This window comes from Ceratotherium simum, chromosome 5, assembly GCF_057802395.1.
Source record: "Ceratotherium simum simum isolate JZ-2026a chromosome 5, ASM5780239v1, whole genome shotgun sequence".
NCBI lineage: Eukaryota > Metazoa > Chordata > Mammalia > Perissodactyla > Rhinocerotidae > Ceratotherium > Ceratotherium simum.
The window spans coordinates 75,151,584-75,169,934 of NC_141904.1; the positions used below are offsets into that span (position 1 = coordinate 75,151,584).

The 18,351-nt window shown below is 35.4% G+C and overlaps 1 long non-coding RNA gene across 1 annotated transcript in view; it reads left to right on the forward strand.

Moving 5' to 3' along the window:
• Positions 1-18,005, forward strand: part of LOC147917087 (uncharacterized) — a 94,476-nt gene extending 76,471 nt beyond the window's left edge. The window contains exon 3 of the long non-coding RNA XR_015552366.1: positions 17,876-18,005. This is a non-coding gene — a long non-coding RNA (uncharacterized LOC147917087). The remainder of the gene's footprint in view (positions 1-17,875) is intronic.
• The last annotated feature ends 346 nt before the right edge of the window (positions 18,006-18,351 follow it).

Sequence of the window (18,351 nt, forward strand, 5' to 3'; positions counted from 1 at the left end):
ATAAGCCTTTAGTCTTTGGGGGCAAAGTGATCAGTTTTTTCTAAATTTGATAGAACTCAACCAATTGTTTTAAGTAGTTCTCTTTTACTTCTGTTATTCCACAACTATTTCTGCGTAGGAAATATGCAAATATAACTCAACTTAAAGTTTAAAATAATAAACATTATTTCCACCAGTTACTTGAATTATCTTAACTTGAAGACACTGTACCGTGCTTCCTAGCTAAAGAAACTTTTTATTACCTAATTATTTCTAAGAGGTGAGGTTCCTATATTACTTACAAAACATTTACTAACAAATTTTTAAATATGGATATTTTGGGGTGTCTTTGTTTCCAATTGTATATAATAATAAAGATGAAATTTAAAATTTCATCTTTAATAATCACACATCAACATTATGTTCTTATTCTCAAAGTCTTGAAAAAGACATTCAAATTTAACTAGAGAAGTCATTTGGGCATTTGGAGGGTGCAGCTAGGTAATATTTGAATTCATTCAATTCAATTTTAATTTTTTAATAAATTGTTGTTATTTGAACAAATTCCAGTTTTTAAAATCAACTTTTTCTGGACTTACAAAAGTATCCACATAATTATTAAAAATATAAACACTTCAAAACTATGTAGCAAAGGGGATTTCATGCGATTCCACGTAATTTCCCCCAAGACATAAAACTTTAGTTTGATGCATATTTCTCCAGATTTTTACTGTATCTTTTATTTTTTAATAAAAATAGTGTCATGTACATATAGTTTGCAACTGATCTTTTTCATTCAATAATATATTTTAGTCATGAATAAATTCAATATATATTGGATTTTAAAAAATACTTCATTGGTCTGAGTACAGCCTGAAACTTACTTGGCTATTCTAAATATGAAAAAAGTCTACTCAGTTCTCTAATTTTGACTCTTCTCTCTTTAGATACACAGAGGAAGCAACTCTTGATCTATAAAACATATCTTGAAATGTGTAAGGCCATTTAAGAACCTAATTTGCCTTTCTGTTTGCATGCTTGTTGAGATCTGCCTTAAAAATTGTCCTAGCTTTAGTTTATTGACTTTATTGTGTCAGGCTAATTGTGTTGTAAACGCAATAGACTGTTGTTAGACTTTTGAATACCCCAAATTTGTAATTACTACTGTCATACAGACTTAATGACTACCTACAATGTGCCAAGGGGTTTATAGGCATTTCTCCACTTCATCTTAAAATAGCCTATGAAGTGAGCATTATTTTTACCCTCATGTTACACTGAGGAATCAGAAGCACAGAGTTTAAACAATTTGTCCGACGCTGTACTTGTAGTCAGAGGAGGAGCCAAGATTAGAAAAGCGGCAGTCATATTCTTGCCAGTTCCATATTCTTAAGTGCTATGCTCCATGACACCCATATAAAACAATCCTTTCCCACAATAATTGAGCTCTGCTAAACCTATTAGTTAATGAATAATATGTGTATACACATTACCTTACCTACCTCCTTGTTTAAAGCACATGATTCAACTTCAGTCCCAGAAACATAATTTACTTTAAGTCTTAAAGCTTCAGGGCTGCTTGCTAATGATTGCCTCCCTTAAAGTTAATTCAATAAACCTTAAGAATAACGATTTACTAAGTCTTTCTCAAAGTGTGTTCCATGAATTTCCCACAGGAGTATAGTAGATGTTATTTTCATCGAAGTTATTTTGTGGAGAGGAGACCTTATGTGAAAATATACATTGTGAGTCTCTAGAAGGGGTTCAAATATGCTTATTTTTATTTTTGCTTTGGAAATATTTTATTTCATGACCTCTTTCTTTCTTTTTTTTTTTTTTTGAGGAAGATCAGCCCTGAGCTAACATCCATGCCAATCCTCCTCTTTTTTTTTTTTTTCCCTTTTTCTCCCCAAAGCCCCAGTAGATAGTTGTATGTCATAGTTGCACATCCTTCTAGTTGCTGTATGTGGGACGCCACCTCAGCATGGCCGGACAAGCGGCACGTCGGTGCGCGCCCGGGATCTGAACTCGGGCTGCCAGTAGTGTGGTGCGCACACTTAACTGCTAAGACACTGAGCCGGCCCCCATGACCTCTTTCTTTTTCAGAAAATTTCTAGCTACTGTGGTTTTATGAAAAAAGATTTGGTAAAAGTACTTGTCTACTCTATAATCACTAAAGGGCACAACTTTAGAGTTAGAATAATATAACATAGATTCAAATCACTGCTTCATACTTTTCATATATTTTAACTTATTTAGTCTCAGTTTTAGCATTTGTAAAGTGAGAATAAGAATGTATATTTCATAAAATTTTGTAAAGATTAAAATGAGTAACATACACGTGGCAGATTTGCAGAGTACCACAAATTATTTTATACTCTTTCTGTTTAAAGGTAATATCTCTTGGGTCTAAGATAGTCTGTAACTGTATTAACCAATAAGGTATGGTACAAATTATGATATTTCCTTCAGTAAGGCTGGCACTTTTGATTTGGCGTTGTGAAAGCAAGTCATCATGTACAAAGTACTTTGCTACCACCATGCTGTGAGGAGGCCTAAGCGATGTAGAGAGGTTCTGGAGCATGAAAAGACATGTGAAGAAAAAGATAAAGCAGTCACGGTACATCCAAGTGCCAGACCAATAAGTAAATAAGCCAACTTGGAAGTGGATACCCCAGTCTCAAGCACTTTAAATGACTCCATATGGATTAAAATTGAACCACGTGGAGAAGTAATGTCAACAAGAAAGGCAAAGTATGGACCTCCAAAAACCCAGTCATCCGTAAAAGCAATGAGAACAAGCATAAATTGTCAAAAACCAACTATGGAAATTAACCCAAGGCTCCCTGCAATTTGAGGAGCATTCATTGAATAAAAATGGATTAATCTTAGTAATGAAAGTGAGATTTGTGGCATCTTAGCTTGTCCTATTCTTATCCCTCACACTCCTGCTCCATGGTACCCTTGAAAATGAGCAGCCTTGAAATTATTGTAGTCAGGAAAAATAGCAGCATAACAGCCATTAGAAAAGGGAAACAATTTTGAATTCCCCCAAAGCTCCATCCCCAGAAAATTGTCATGATTTGACATACCTGGCAGTTCCCTGGAAACTACCATTCACAGCATTTGTTATTATTTGACCTGACTAAGAACTTACTGACTGCAAACAGCTTTTTTCCAGAGCATTTATCAAAAGCAATCAGAGGCATTGCAGCTGTCTGAGGTGGTGATAACAGTTGGAACAAACAAGAAGCTGACCAAAAACTTAAAAGGAAAGGTTGGGGAGTGATATATCCATAAGGGTGTTTGAAAAGCTCCAAAATATCTGGGAATCTGGTAGTCTAAGCACATACCCAGAAAAGACTTGAGAATGCTTAATCTTTCACTTCTGGCTGACCTTGAGGCTTTGTGAAAGCAGGAAGTGAAGACTAAGGCAGAATCATAAACTCCTTGCCTTATCATTGAAGGCATGCCCCCAGCAAATACTAAGAGTACCTGGCAAAGAATGGCAGACTGATTGATGCAAGGCATTTAAGGAAATCTTTGTCCAATCACTAGTTGACCACTAGTTTAACTGAGCAGAGATTTCAGAGACCATATATGACAAAGATCACAGACGTTACAGAATTAGTTTAGGAAAGCCACTAAGCAAACCAACAGCAGCAATAATGAGAAACAACAACAAACACAAACAACAATAAACCCTGGTATGGGGGCAGATTCTGATTTCCAGAGTTGCCACATTACATTATTTAAAATATCCAAGTTTCAACTAAAATTATGAGTTATGCAAATAAATAATAAAGTATAGCTAACATATAAGAAAAAAAGTAATCAATAAAAACTGTCCCTGAAGAGACCAGCTACAGGACTTATTACAAAGATTTTAAATCTGCTATTTTAAAGAACTAATGGAAACCATGTCTAAAGAACTAAAAGAAAGTATGAGAACAATTCCTTACCAAACAGAGAATATTAACAAAGAGATAGAACTTATAAAAAAATAAAAAGAACCAGGGGCCAGCCCTGTGGCCTAGTGGTTAAGTCTGACATGCCCCACGCGGCCCGGGTTCAGTTCCTGGGCACAGACCTACACCACTCATTGGTGACCATGCTGTGGCAGCAACCCACGTACAAAATAGAGGAAGACTGGCATAGATGTTAGCTTGGGGTGAATCTTCCTCAGCAAATAAATAAATAAATAAATAGAACCAAATAGAAATTCTGGACTTGAAAAGTATATTAACTGAGATAAAAATTCGGTAGAGAGGTTCAACAGCAGATTTTCTCTGGCAAAAGAAAGAATAGAAAATTTGAATATAGGTTAATTGAGATTATCTACTCTGCAGAATGGAAAAAAAGTAAAATAAACAAAGCCTCAGAGACCTCTGGGACATAATATGCAATATTAATATATGCATGATGGGAGTCCCAGAAGGAGATGAGACAGGAAAGAGGCTGAAAGAATAATATCTAAAAATTTCCCAAATTGAAGAAAAACATTAATCTACACAACTAGGAGCTTATGGAACTCCAGATAGGATAAGCTCAAAGAGATCCATACTTAACCACACCATAATCAAACTGCTAAAAGCCATAGACAAAAAGAAACCTTGAAAGCAGCAAGGGAGTAGTGACAATAAGATTAACAACTGATTTCTCCTCAGAAACCACAGAGGAGACCATATTTGTTTGTAATCTTTCTATCTTATTTTATTTGGAAGATAATGTCATAAAGCAATAAATATACAACTGTATTAATGAGCTTACAATGTATCAAGTGTAATTTGTATGATGAAATAGGGTAAAGGAGGGAGACAGAATGAAGCCATATAGAAATAAAATTTTATATACTGTTGAAATCAAGTTGGTAATAATCCAAAAAAGGCAGTTATGAATTAAGACATTAATTTTAATTCTCTGGGCAGCAACTACAAAAATAACCCAAATAAATAAAGGAAAGAAACAATAAGGATATTTCAATGATAAAAATAATCTATTTAATAAAAAGAAAATGGTAATGGAAAAATAAAGGGGAAAAAAAGACATATACAAAATAAATAGGAAAATGGCAGAAGTAAATCTTATCTTTTCAGTAATTACATTAAATTTAAATGGATTAAACACTCCAATCCAAAGGCAGATTGGCAGAATAAAAAAAAAGATCCAACTGTACACTGTCTTGAATCTAATCTGTACACATTAGATTCAAAGATACAAATAAGTTGAAAGTAAAAAGGCGGGAAAAGACATGTCATGCAAATAGCACACAAAATAGAGCTGGCATAGCTACATTAATATCAAACAAAATATTAACTTTATAACACAACTATATATAATTTTATGACAAAAATATTACTAGAAACAAAGAGTGATATTTTATAATGATAAAAGGGTTAATCCTTCAAGAAGACATAACAATTAAAACACATATGTACCTAACAACAGAGCCCCCAAAATACATAAAGCAAAAGCTGACAGCAACAAAGGAAAAAATAGACAATTTAACAATAATAGAAGGAGAGTTCAATACTCCACTTTTAATAATAAGTAGAACAACTATATAGAAGATCAACAAAGAAATAAAAGACTTGAACAATATTATAAGTCAACTAAATCTAACAGACATCTATTGAACACTCAACCCAACAACAGCAGAATACACATATTTCTCAAGTACATATGGAACATTCTCCAGGGTAGACTATATGGTAAGCCATAAAATAACTCAATAAATTTAAGTAACTTAAATCGTACAAAGCATATCGTCTGACCACAATAGAATGAAATTATAAATCAATAATAAAAGAAAATTTGGGAAATTTACAAATAGTTGGAAATGAAACAACACACTCCTAAATAGCCAACAAGTCAAAGAAGAAATCATGGGGAAACTAGAAAATACTCTGAGATAGATTAAAATGGAAACACAACATACCAAAATTTATGGGATACAGCTAAAGCAGTGCTTAAGGGGAAATTTACAGTTGTAAATGCCTATATTGAAAAAGAAGAAAAATCTCAAATCGATAACTTAAATTTCCACTTTAAGAAATTACAAACAACTTTATAGAGACAAATTAGATAACCTAGATGAAATGGACAAATTCTTACAAAGATACAAACTAACAAAGCTGACTCAAGAAGAAATAGAAAATTTGAATAGCTCTCTAACAAGTAAAGCAAAATATAAAAATATAGTAATAAAAAAAGAAATCCCATAAAGAAAAGCCCAGGCCCAGATGGCTTCACTGGTGAATTCTACCAATGAGTAAAGAAGAATTATCATCAATCTTCCACAAACCACTCCAAGAAGTACAAATGAAAGGAAAACTTCCCAACTCATTATATGAAGCTGGTAGTTCTCTGATATCAAAACCAGACAAAGATTTTACAAGAAAGGAAAACTATATTCCTTATGAATACAGATGTAAATATTCTCAAAAATGAACTAGAATTGAACTGCCCATGAGAGGCCTTCCCCAATTCTTGAGCCACAAAATCATAGATACATAATTTTTTATACAATTATAGTTAGGATAATTATAGAATAGCAACAAATAACCATATATATATAAAACAGTTAATCAGAAAATAGGCACCCAGTAAGTGGTACCTAATAATAATCGTCATCTACTTTTGATTTAGCTTCAAATTTCTTTTTTCATTTCTTACAGAAATTCAGCATTATTAAAGATTGGACTTATCTGAAAGAATACTTAATTTACTTTTTTATAGGTAATGGGAATTGAGACCAAAACACACTACTTGAGCTGTTTAAAGTCACTCATATTCCACATGGTAAAGTCTAAACTTCAATCCAAATATCCTTCGATCCAAATACTTGACATACTTTCTTCAGAGGTTGCTGTTAGATGGCTATGGAACCATTCCCTTGTGTGTCTCAGACATCAAAAAATGTAAAACTTTCAGAAGATAATATGAATATTGTACATAAAACAATGGGCAGACATTTCTTAATTTCGTAAACTAGAAAAGAAAAATATAGATAGAAAATTCATATACATATTTATATTTTTTAAGGTGAAGATGATTTCCTGAGTAAGAACCAATCTATAATCCCTAAAGTATCCATCAGAGTGTGATTGAATAACATCTGCAAAATCTTAGTTAAGACGTGACTAACTAACTAACTACTCATTTTTTGGTCTAGGCCATCATTCCGATACTAGCGCCCAGAATTCTCAGCCAAGAAGATAATTCCTTGACTTATTGTCACAGATTTTTTTTAAACTCAGCCTTAAAAGGGAAACTTGGATAAGATCCTTATCTTTTTAATAATGGATATTGTTGGAAAAAAGGAAAGATTTGGAAAAAACAAACATAAGGCCTTGAATGAGGAAGGGTGTAAGTTATTCTTTCATGCATCCATCTATCCATTCATTCATTTAAAAAATATTTATTGAACATCTATTATATGTCAGGATTGCTGGAGATAGGCAATGACCAAGATAGCCCAGTGTTCTCTCTTTATTCCATTAGGGAAGAGAGAACCAAAAAGATCATGATGGCAGCTCTTTGAAAAACAGATTGGGGAGATAGGATGGAAGCAGAAAACCAAATCAGGCAGCTATTGGAATAGTGCAATTGAGAGAGAATTGTGGACTGAATCCAGGGCGACATCAGTGGAGATGGATGGAAGTGGATGAAATTGAGACACGTTTGGGGGCTGAACACAAAAAGTGTATTGGAATTATTTCTATATTATGATTGTTTTTGTTATTTTGTATTATTCAGTGATAATTTTGTTTAAAATATGCTCAATCCTATGTTTCTATTAAAGACAAATATTATTTGCTCTTCATTATTTTACTTTCCTTGGAATATTTTAGTGATGATAAATTTCAATTAAGTTTACTCAATCAGCATCAAAGATTTTGTTGAATGTGAGCTTATTGGAACTCACTTTGTAGATTTTTTAGCTCTCTCAGTCATGGATTACAAAATGGAGAAAAATAAACATTTCACATTTGGAAAATTGTTTGATGTAGATACTTCTGTTCTCTTTCTTTGCCATAAATACAACTAGCTGGAGATTTTTAAATGTATCACAAAACAATCTAAGTGACGCCAATACCATTGGAGGCTTTTTTCCCCCGCTAGACTGCAAGTCACTTGAATGAATTAACCAAACCTGTAGTATAGTCCTAGGATGATAACACCCATGGTGTCTAGGATGGCTAACTTGTGGAGCCTGGAAAAATTACTGATCGATTGAATTTACATTATTTAATCTTATGCATATAATAGATGAAAAATGTAAATATTTTAAAATAAAGACACTAATAACATGTTCATTTTATGGGATCATTTCCCTCTGTTTTTGTGCCTACATGAGATTATCAGAGAATGGAAAGAAGATGAAATACATTTAAATAAGAAAACTAACAATTAGAAGGAAATTTTAATTGTTGCTTCCAACTTTTAAGTATTGAAGATCGGTAAGTTGTCTAGCTCTGCATAAAGCACAATAAATAAAAATCACGCAGCAAAGCACAAACTTTCCACTCTATCACAAAAAGATGCATTCAGAATACCACGTGCAAAGCGCATGCTCAGTTCAAGCCACACACAAGCTTTCTCTCAGCTTTTGTAATATCAGATAAGTTCTGCTATATGTCTTGATTTACCATGAAAGTTAAGTGTCACATTTTAGGCAAATAAAAATTATTAAAATTTGACAGCTGGCAAATTATGCTAACATCTGGTAACAAATCATTCTTGACAGTTCAGTAGTACACTTCTTATTGCATAGCTATTAATATCATAAAGAGCAAAATGCAAAAATTATACCACTTGACTAACATATTCCCTGAAGTGATAGAAGGAATGCACTGTTTATATTAATGTGTAAGAACTGTCATCTTTTCACGTCTGAGGTTTGAAGTAGATTGGAACCGAATAACTATAAACATGGATGGCATCACACAGCGCCACAAGCTAAAAAGAGAATTGAAAATTTCTGAATTTGGAATGACATGATAAGATATTTACAATATGTAGGGCGAATAGATAAAATAGTGAAAATGGATTGTAGGCAATGATAATAACAATAAAATGATAGTACATACTTAACCATCACTCAACCGGTACAATACCACTTCCTTGCTTAAATTGGCTAATAATTAAAGAGAGTGGAAGTTCTAATTGTTACTTTAACAATAAGCAAGCTGTAAAATCTAGATGATAATTAACATCTGACTCAAATGCCTGGTGTTGGGATATGGATGTTATTTTTACTGTCTCTGACCTTTTTAAAGGAGGGAAGGGAATTTTACTTTCAGTTTTTATTTCCACAGTTTTAGTTTAAGTCACTTTCACCCTTAAGTCACTTTCATTCACTTATAAGTGTTACCCAAAAAAGCACAAAATATACAAAAATAAAATCTTAATCAAAACATAAATTGTGTCCATAAAGATAAAAGCTGAATTGGAACACAGACATCTGCACTGGAGTTCTGGCTTGGTGCTGTGAACATCGCTGTCCCTCCGTGGACACAATTTCCATACTGTAAAAGGAGAAGGTTGGAAAGCATAATCTCTACAATCATTTCTCACTCTAAAAATGCATCTGTTCTTAACTTAGACCATCCAATTGAATTTAGAAAATTTAGTCAACCATAAATTAATTAACTGGCTAAATGATAAAATAGGTATACATAGAGACTTTTACTCATTCATATACGTGTGTGTACATGTCAATCATCAAGATGACATAATTAAGCAAAAATATTGGCATCTCTGTGTTCTAAGGGAAATGTTTAAGAAAAAAATACACTACCAAAGATCATGTAGATTAAGATAAGAGTTTTCTATCTTGACAAGAAATCTCAGATATAGAATAACATTTCTAAAATAATATCTAAAAAACTACTTTATACATAGACATATTTTAGGAAGCTCCTGTGTTTTGTTTCATGGTTTTATGTTAGACTATAGAGTTGAAGATTCTAAAAATAATTGAAGGCTGCGAATTCATGTGCTTTACCACATTCATAGATAATTTATGGATGATTTTGCACTTCCCTAACACCCTAGCCGCAATTCACTTTCTAATACATGAAGAGTCGTTTGAAGTATACAGTGGGCTCTTAATGAAATTCTCTAGGTCTTATCTTTTAAATGTTTCAGGGATTCATATTTTAAACTTGGTAAGAATACCAGAGTAAACTCCATACATTTTCATAGTCTACAAGCTGACATCAAACTACATGATTTTAAAAAAAGAATTTAAGTTCCAAACCATAGTGCCTTATTACAGCAGACACTTGTGTCCTATGTCAAACGCTATGTGAAAATATTGTATTTTCACTTTTTGCAATTTTAGCATGAGCTGTTCATTTGAGAGAAAATGTCATTTTATTAGTGATAGTTTTCATTGTTTATATATGTACTTCTTTTTCTTTTTTTTTTTTTTTGAAAATTTAAGATCTGCAGAAGACAGATTAAAAGGAAATATGCTCTTTATTTGTTTTTTTGAAACTCAGATTGATAGAATAGCGCATCTTCAAAGTTGACCACTGTGTACTAAAAATAAACATCAGCCTATGGGCCAGTGAACTTAGTTTTATGTTATAAGAAAATACATTTAGATTGACAGATTGTTTACGTAGAACATTATCCCACTTTCTCTGAAAGTTTTCATCTCTGAGGTAGGAGAGATGTTGGGAAGCCCAACTGCCCCCAATGCAGGATCAGTGGGCAAAGATCACTGACAAAGAGAAATCACATTGTTTGCTTTAAAAAAGTAAGCAAGCCTGATGGAAGCTTGGATACTGCCATCCTCACACAGGCTTAGGATTTTCTCTTGCTTCATTCTGCTTCCATCTTTGCTTCTGGCTGGATACATTTTAAAAATTTGGGAAAGAGGATCTCCAAGGAGCAGGAGTTCTATTGCCACTACCAATGCATTAGTGGAGGTGATGTGCCTTGGAAACCTGGGGGTGTGGATTGCGTGATTGGCCCAAATCTTCATCCTTTATTACATTCAAAAATTTTACCATGTAACTTCTTAGTTTTTCCAACTTAAAGATATTTATTATTTATTAGTGTCTGCCCTTTGACATTGGGCTTTCCCTTGTGACTTGTTTGGATCAATAAAATAAAACAGACATGATAGTGAACCATCTCGGTATCTAGACCTTAAAAGACCTCTTGTATAAACACTTGGTCTGCTTCACCTTTATCATCTCTATGAGAAAAACACGGCCAGGACAGCCTACTGGTCAAGGAAAAGGAGTAAACATGTCGTGCAAAGCCACCCCAAATAAGCTGATGCAGCCAAACCCAGCTTAAATATAAGCAAACGCTTATCACTACATGCCGTTGAGATTTTGTAGCTGTTTGTTAGGCAACAATAGCTAATCAATGCACCTGGGGTTTGAATCACAGATCAATGACATATTCACTATGTAACTTTTGGAAAGGCACTTTACTTTTTGAACATCAGCTATAATGTTGTATATATCTCCTACTAGTCTTCAATCATTCATTCAGTAAATAGTGAATTCCTACCATTTTCCAGGCATCATTTGAGGCATTGATAAGGGAAGAGAAAAATATCCCAGGCATCACAGAGCTTATATTCTTGTAGAGGGAGATACACAATAAGTAAATAAATTTCATAGTATTTTAGAAGGTGATAAGTATTGTGGGACATAATAGAGCAATGTAAGGGGGAATAGAAATGTGGTGGGTGAGATGGTAGTGATTTTAAAAAGGTTGATATAGACAGATCTCAATGAGAAGTGGGCATTAGAGTGAAAAATCAAAGAAGTAAGGAGACTTCCGGTTTCAGCTGTGACATCTAAGGAGCTTCGAAGTCATCATTCCCATCTTTTCAACAAGAAAAAGGCTGAACAAACTGAAAATCAATGACTTTTCTTCGACCCATTAGATACCTAAGGTCACAGTGAAATCTGTTACCCTGGGATCTGGAGAAACAGGTAAATCCACAGAGGGACAGATGAGATCTACTCACTTAGAGCAGGAACTGCTGAAGCCATAAACATAAGTTAGAGAAAATGAAATGGTAATTTTATCAGATTGCTAGAGGCTAAGTGTGAATTAACATGCTTCTGGTGGTGTATCTAAAAACTCACCACCGGGGCCGGCTCCGTGGCTTAGCGGTTAAGTGCGCGCGCTCTGATGCTGGCGGCCCGGGTTCGGATCCCGGGCGCGCCCCAAGGCACCACTTCTCCGTCCAACGCGAGGCCGAGTCCCACGTACAGCAACTAGAAGGATGTGAACCTATGACATGCAACTATCTACTGGGGCTTTGGGGGGAAAAAAATGAATAAATAAAATCTTTAAAAACTCACCACCAAAGCGAGGTCACCTAGATTTTCTCCTACGTTATCCTCTAGGAGTTTTATAGTTTTGCATTTTACATTTAAGCCTATGTTCCATTTTGAGTCAATTTTTGTGAAAGGTGTAAGGTCAGTGTCTAGATACTTTTTTTGCATATGAACCTCTCAATGTTCCAGAACCATTTGTTAAAAAGATTATCCTTTATCCATTGAATTGTCTTTGCTCCTTTGTCAAAGATTAGTTGACTATATTTGTGTGGGTCTACGTCTGGGCCCACTTTATTGTTTTCCATTAATCTATCTTTCTATTCTTTCACCATATTATACTGTCTTGATTACTATAGTTTTATGGTAAGTCTGGAAGTTGGATAGTGTCAGGCCTCTTCTTTGTTCTTCTTCTACAGTAATGTGTTGACTATTCCAGGAGGTTTTTGTTGTTGTTGATGCTTTCAGGTTTTTTTGTTTAGACAATCATGTCATCTGTGAACAAAGACAGTTTTATTTCTTCCTTCCCCATCTATATACCTTTAGTTTCCTTTTCTTGTCTTATGGTACTAGCTCAGGATTCAGAATGATGCTGATAGGAGTGGTGAGAGAGGATATCCTTGCCTTATCCTTTTAAGTTTATTGAGATTTGTTTTACTGCTTAGTGTATGGTCTATCCTGAAGAAATGTCCCATGTTCACTTCAGAAGAATATATATTCTGTTGTTGTTGGGTGGGGTATTCTATAGATGTCTGTTAGGTTTAGTTAGTTAATAGTGTCTTTCAAGCCTTCTATTTCTTTGTTGATCTTCTGATTTTTTATTTTATCTATTATTTAAAATGGGGTATTATATATTATTATTATTGCTGAATTTTTATTTTTCCCTTCATTTCTGTCAGTTTTTGGTTCATGTATTTGGGTGCTTTGTTATTTGGTACATATATGTTTATAATTGTTATATCTTCTAAGTGGGTTGACCCTTTTATCCTTAAGAAATATACCTCTTTATCTCTAGTAACATTTCTTTTTCTTTTTTTTTTTTGTGAGGAAGATCAGCCCTGAGCTAACATCTGCTAATCCTCCTCTTTTTTTGCTGAGGAAGACTGGCCCTGGGCTAACATCCATGCCCCTCTTCCTCTACTTTATATGGGACACCGCCACAGCATGGCTGAACAAGCGGTGCATCAGTGCGCACCTGGGGTCCAAACCTGTGAACCCAGGGCCACCGCAGCAGAGTGCGCGCACTTAACCGCTTGCGCCACCGGGCCGGCCCCAACATTTCTTTTTTTAAAGTATATTTTGTCTGATATGAGTATAGTTCCTCACTTTATTGTGGTGCTGTGTGTGTGATGTATTTTTTTTCCATCCTTTTACTTCCAATCTACTTGTATCAGTGAATCTAAAGTACATTTCATTTAGATAGCATATAGTCAGATCATGTTGTTTTTTTTTATCCAATATGACCATCTCTGCCTTTTGATTAGAGTATTTATCCAACCACATTTAATGTCATTAATAATATAGTTGGATTTATGTCTGCCATTTAAACTTCTTGCTTTCTATATGTTTCCAGTCCTTTTTGATTCTCTATTCTTTCTTTACTGCTTTCTTTGCATTAAGTGAATATTTTCTAGTACAGCATTTTAATTTCTTTAATGATTTTCATCATATTTTTTGAAATTTTTAAATGGTAGCTCTATGATTTACCATAAACATCCTAATTTATTAGAATCAGCTTCATATTTACACTAGCTTACTTCCAGTGGCATATAGAAACACTACTTCTATATAGTTGTATTCCCTTTCCTCCTTTTTTATGTGTTATTGTTGTACACATTAAGTCTATTAATGTTACAAATCCCAAAATATATCGTTATAATTATTACTGTACCATCTGTAGTCATTTCTTTAACCTAATACAGCTTTGCCCCCACCCTCCTACTTCATACTGTTATTTGCAAATATATTACATATATATTGCATTTCTCTATTTTATATGACCATTTCTTATATACATATTATTTGATAAAATTGACTTTTAAATCAGGTTAGAGAAAATGTTTATACTGTCTTTTATAATTACATAATTGCTTTAATAGCACTCTTTTTTTCATGTGGATTTGATTTATTATCTGAGATCACTTGCTTTTCAGTCTCAAGAACTTTCTTCAGTATTTCTTGTAAGATGGGTCTGATAGCAACACACTCTCTCAGTTTTTGTTTATCTGGTAAAGTCATTATTTCACCTTCATTTTTTAAAGATAACTTTGCTGGATGTAGGATTCTTGATTGACAGTTTTTATCTTTAAGCATTTTGAACACATTATCCCACTGCCTAATGGCCTACATAGTTTCTGCTAAGAAGTCCACTCTTAATCTTATTGGGGTCTCCTCATAAGAGATGAGTCATTTTTCTCTTTCAGGTTTCAACATTTTCTGCTTGTCTTTGATAACCAGGACTTTTACTATAATGTGTCTGTTTGTGGATCTCTTTGCCTTTATACTACTTAGAGTTTGTTGAGCTTTCCTTGATGTGTAGGCTATTGTTTTTCAATAAATTTCAGAAGTTCTTAGCCATTATTTTTTTAATATTTTTCTGTTTCTTTCTCTTTCTCCTCTACCTCTTGTACTCCCATTATGCGTATATTGGTGTGCTTAATAGTGTCCTACATTACTCTGAAGTTCTGTTCATTTTTCTTCATTATTTTTTCTCTCTGTTCTTTAGCTTGTATAATCTGTATTGATCTATCTTTGAGTTCACTAATACTTTCTTCTGTCAGTTCAAATATGCTGTTGAGCACTTCTAGTGATTTTTTTTTTTTTCGGTTATTGTACTTTTCAACTTCACAATTTTGATTTAATTCTTTTTCATAATTTCTCTTTATTAATATTCTCTATTAGATGCAACATTGTCATCATATCTTCCTTTACATCTGTAATCATGCTTTCCTTTAGTTCTGTCAAGATATTTATAATGGTTGTTTTGAAGACTTTTTCTCTTAAATCCAACATCTGGTTACTCTCACAGATTGTGTTTATTGCCTGCTCTTTTCCCAATATAAGGGTCATACTTTCTTTTTTCTGTGCATGTCTCAAATTCTGTTGGAAACTGGAAGCTTTGGACAATATATTGTAGCAACTTGGCATTGGTTCCCTCCTTCCTCTCCATGATCCCTCACCATGCCCAGGTCCCTGGCTTGTTATTGTTATTTGCTAGTGTATTTTTAATGACTGCCAGGATTATTTTAGTGAAGTCTAATCCTGATACCACCCCCCTGCCCACACACACACACACACACACACACACACACAGTTTTAAGCTTCTGATGTTGCTCCTCAGGGAAGTGCAGCTTTGGGTACACCAACAATCATACTGGGATAACAGTGGTCTCAGTAATGCTCTCTTTCCCTGACCACACCCAGCTGTTAAACTGTACTAAGGCCAGCTGATTGCTCTATTGCTTCAACAACTCTCTGAGACATAAATTGCTCTGCAAAATAATCCAATGAAATTGTGTCCCCTTTGAAGGAATAGTTTCTTTTTTTTTTTTTTTTTTTTTTTAAAGATTTTATTTATTCAGTTTTTTCCCCCCAAAGCCCCAGTAGATAGTTGTACGTCATAGGTTCACATCCTTCTAGTTGCTGTACGTGGGACTCGGCCTCGCGTTGGACGGAGAAGTGGTGCCTCGGGGCGCTCCCGGGATCCGAACCCGGGCCGCCAGCATCAGAGCGCGCGCACTTAACCGCTAAGCCACGGGGCCGGCCCAAGGAATAGTTTCTGAGATCAGTGCAGTATATTTATTCTGACCCTAGGAGGGCCCCTCCCACTGTCTTATTCACTGGTTCTCTCCTGCCAATTAGCCAGACTACAGTCTAGGCTGTATCTTTATTAAATCTACAAATATCTTCCCAGTTTCCTTTCACCACAACCTCCATCGTCCTTGAGCAAGCCCCTAGGCTTAAACTTTTCCACATTCCATTGCAAATGTAGTCAGTTCCTTTGAGAAGAGATTAGGAGCTATCTGTTTTAAGGCCTGATTCTTTCCCCAAGCAAAAATCTCTGAGCTAGGGCTATGGAGCTGGGGGTGGGGACATCAGCAAACTTCTTTCTAAAGACACCCCCACTCTAGGAAATTGAGGACTAGGCGGAGCGGTGGGCAGCAACAGAGGAGGTCCTTTTGCCTTGCTTCTCCTGGCATGGAGGCACTGCCTCATGAGCCAGGACCAAGGGGATTAAAGCACCAGTATTCTCAGCACTCTGTACCCAAGGTAGAGCCTTCATTCCATGAGGGAAGGTTGGGTAGAAGAAGGAAACCCCAACCTCTTATTTGAAATTCCTGGGACTTAGCCTCAGCAATAGGCACCTCAGGGCAGGATGAGAAATGCTCCTCCCAGGAAAAAGGCCCTCTGCCTAGTAGCTAGGGGGAGAGGGAGCCCTGTGTTTGTGGCTGAAGCAATCTGAAGTAGAGTCCCCAACTCGCTGAGCTAGTAAGTGGAAGTAGTGGTCTTGGTTCAAATATTCCAAACTCTCAACTTTCTTACTAAATTAGAAAACATGTCATATAAACAAGAGAAGACATGAAGGGGAGGAGAGATAAAATAGCTGTTTTCAAAATCATATCTAAAGTTTTATCAGGTAGAACTCAGAATAAATTTATTTTGTATGGCTTTCATGATATAGACTATAATCGACTAAAGAGAGAGCATACTTCAAAGAGAGGAGGCATTTTCAATTATCAGGCATTCTAAGAAGGAAAGATGTGAATCAGGGAGTGCTGAGTACCTGGACACTTGAATATTGAGTCAAAATAAAAGAGAAACAAGGTTGGAGGACAGATAATCTGAAGGACTAAAAATCCCTACCATTCTTGAAAACTAGATTAAACAGACTAAGATGATCTAAATAGAATAAAATCTTCTTTATTCTAAACAGAATTTCTCTTCAAATCTATGTGCATTTTCCAAAGACTTCAAGATTTTAAAATCTTTTCTCCATGACATAAGCATACCCATCTATTTTATGCCATAGGCATCTAAATGCATGATAACTAAAAACATAACCACAGCAACAAAAATAATAACAAAAGTCACTATATATTGAGCACTCAATAAATATACATTAGGCACTAAGCACTTTATACACATTTCCTTCATTTAACCCCCACAACCTTTGGGTAGATAGGATGGGATTCATGGATTTGACAGAGAAAACAGCTGGTAAGTATAGAGCTAGAATTTCAACTCAGGTTTGTGCACATTTCACGGCTACAGCTAAATGTTATACTATTGTTATTCCTTGTTCTGTAATGCTTCTCTAAATGAAACATGAATAAATGGAGCATGGAAGCCAACATTATATGGAAAAGAACTTGTTATATTAGTCAGATATCCCCAGGTACAGACCTGCAACTCGTATGTTTTCAAAAGGCACTCGGTAATAATGCGGAGCCCTGTCTTTAAACAAGCCTCACAAGTGAACCAAATGGGCATTTTATGATATAACAGGCAATTCCTAGCATATTACCTTCTGAGCTTAATGGTATCAACGAGACAGAATAATGCTTCTCATCCTTAACCATCAGGTCCGGCATCTCCCAGCCCAGCTATTTTTGAAGTCAAGATATGCAGCCTCACAACCGCAAACTTCCCCACAAGCAGTCGACCCAGACTCCCGCATGCGCATAAAGCCTTGAAATGACCACTGTACGACCTTCCTGGGGCGGCGGTAGTGAGCAAGACGGCCGTTTTAGACCTACAAGGCAGCCGCAGGGACCGCAACCCCGACGGGGCACGCGCAGCGCCACCACCAGGAAGCGGGAAGCAGAACGCCTCTGGAGGCGGAGCATCGCGACGCCAGTCCACTTCCCTGACCCCATAAAAAACTCAGGACGGCTCTCTTCGGAGAGCCAGCCAGAGAGCGTCTTGTCCTGTGCTGTCTCCCTTGTAGTCAAGCATAAGCCTCAATAAAATCTTGTCTGAAACTTTGGTTGGGCCTCTTGTCAATTTCTGTTACACAGAGCGCGTAAAAACGTAGGGTCGGTATCATCAATGCGCATGT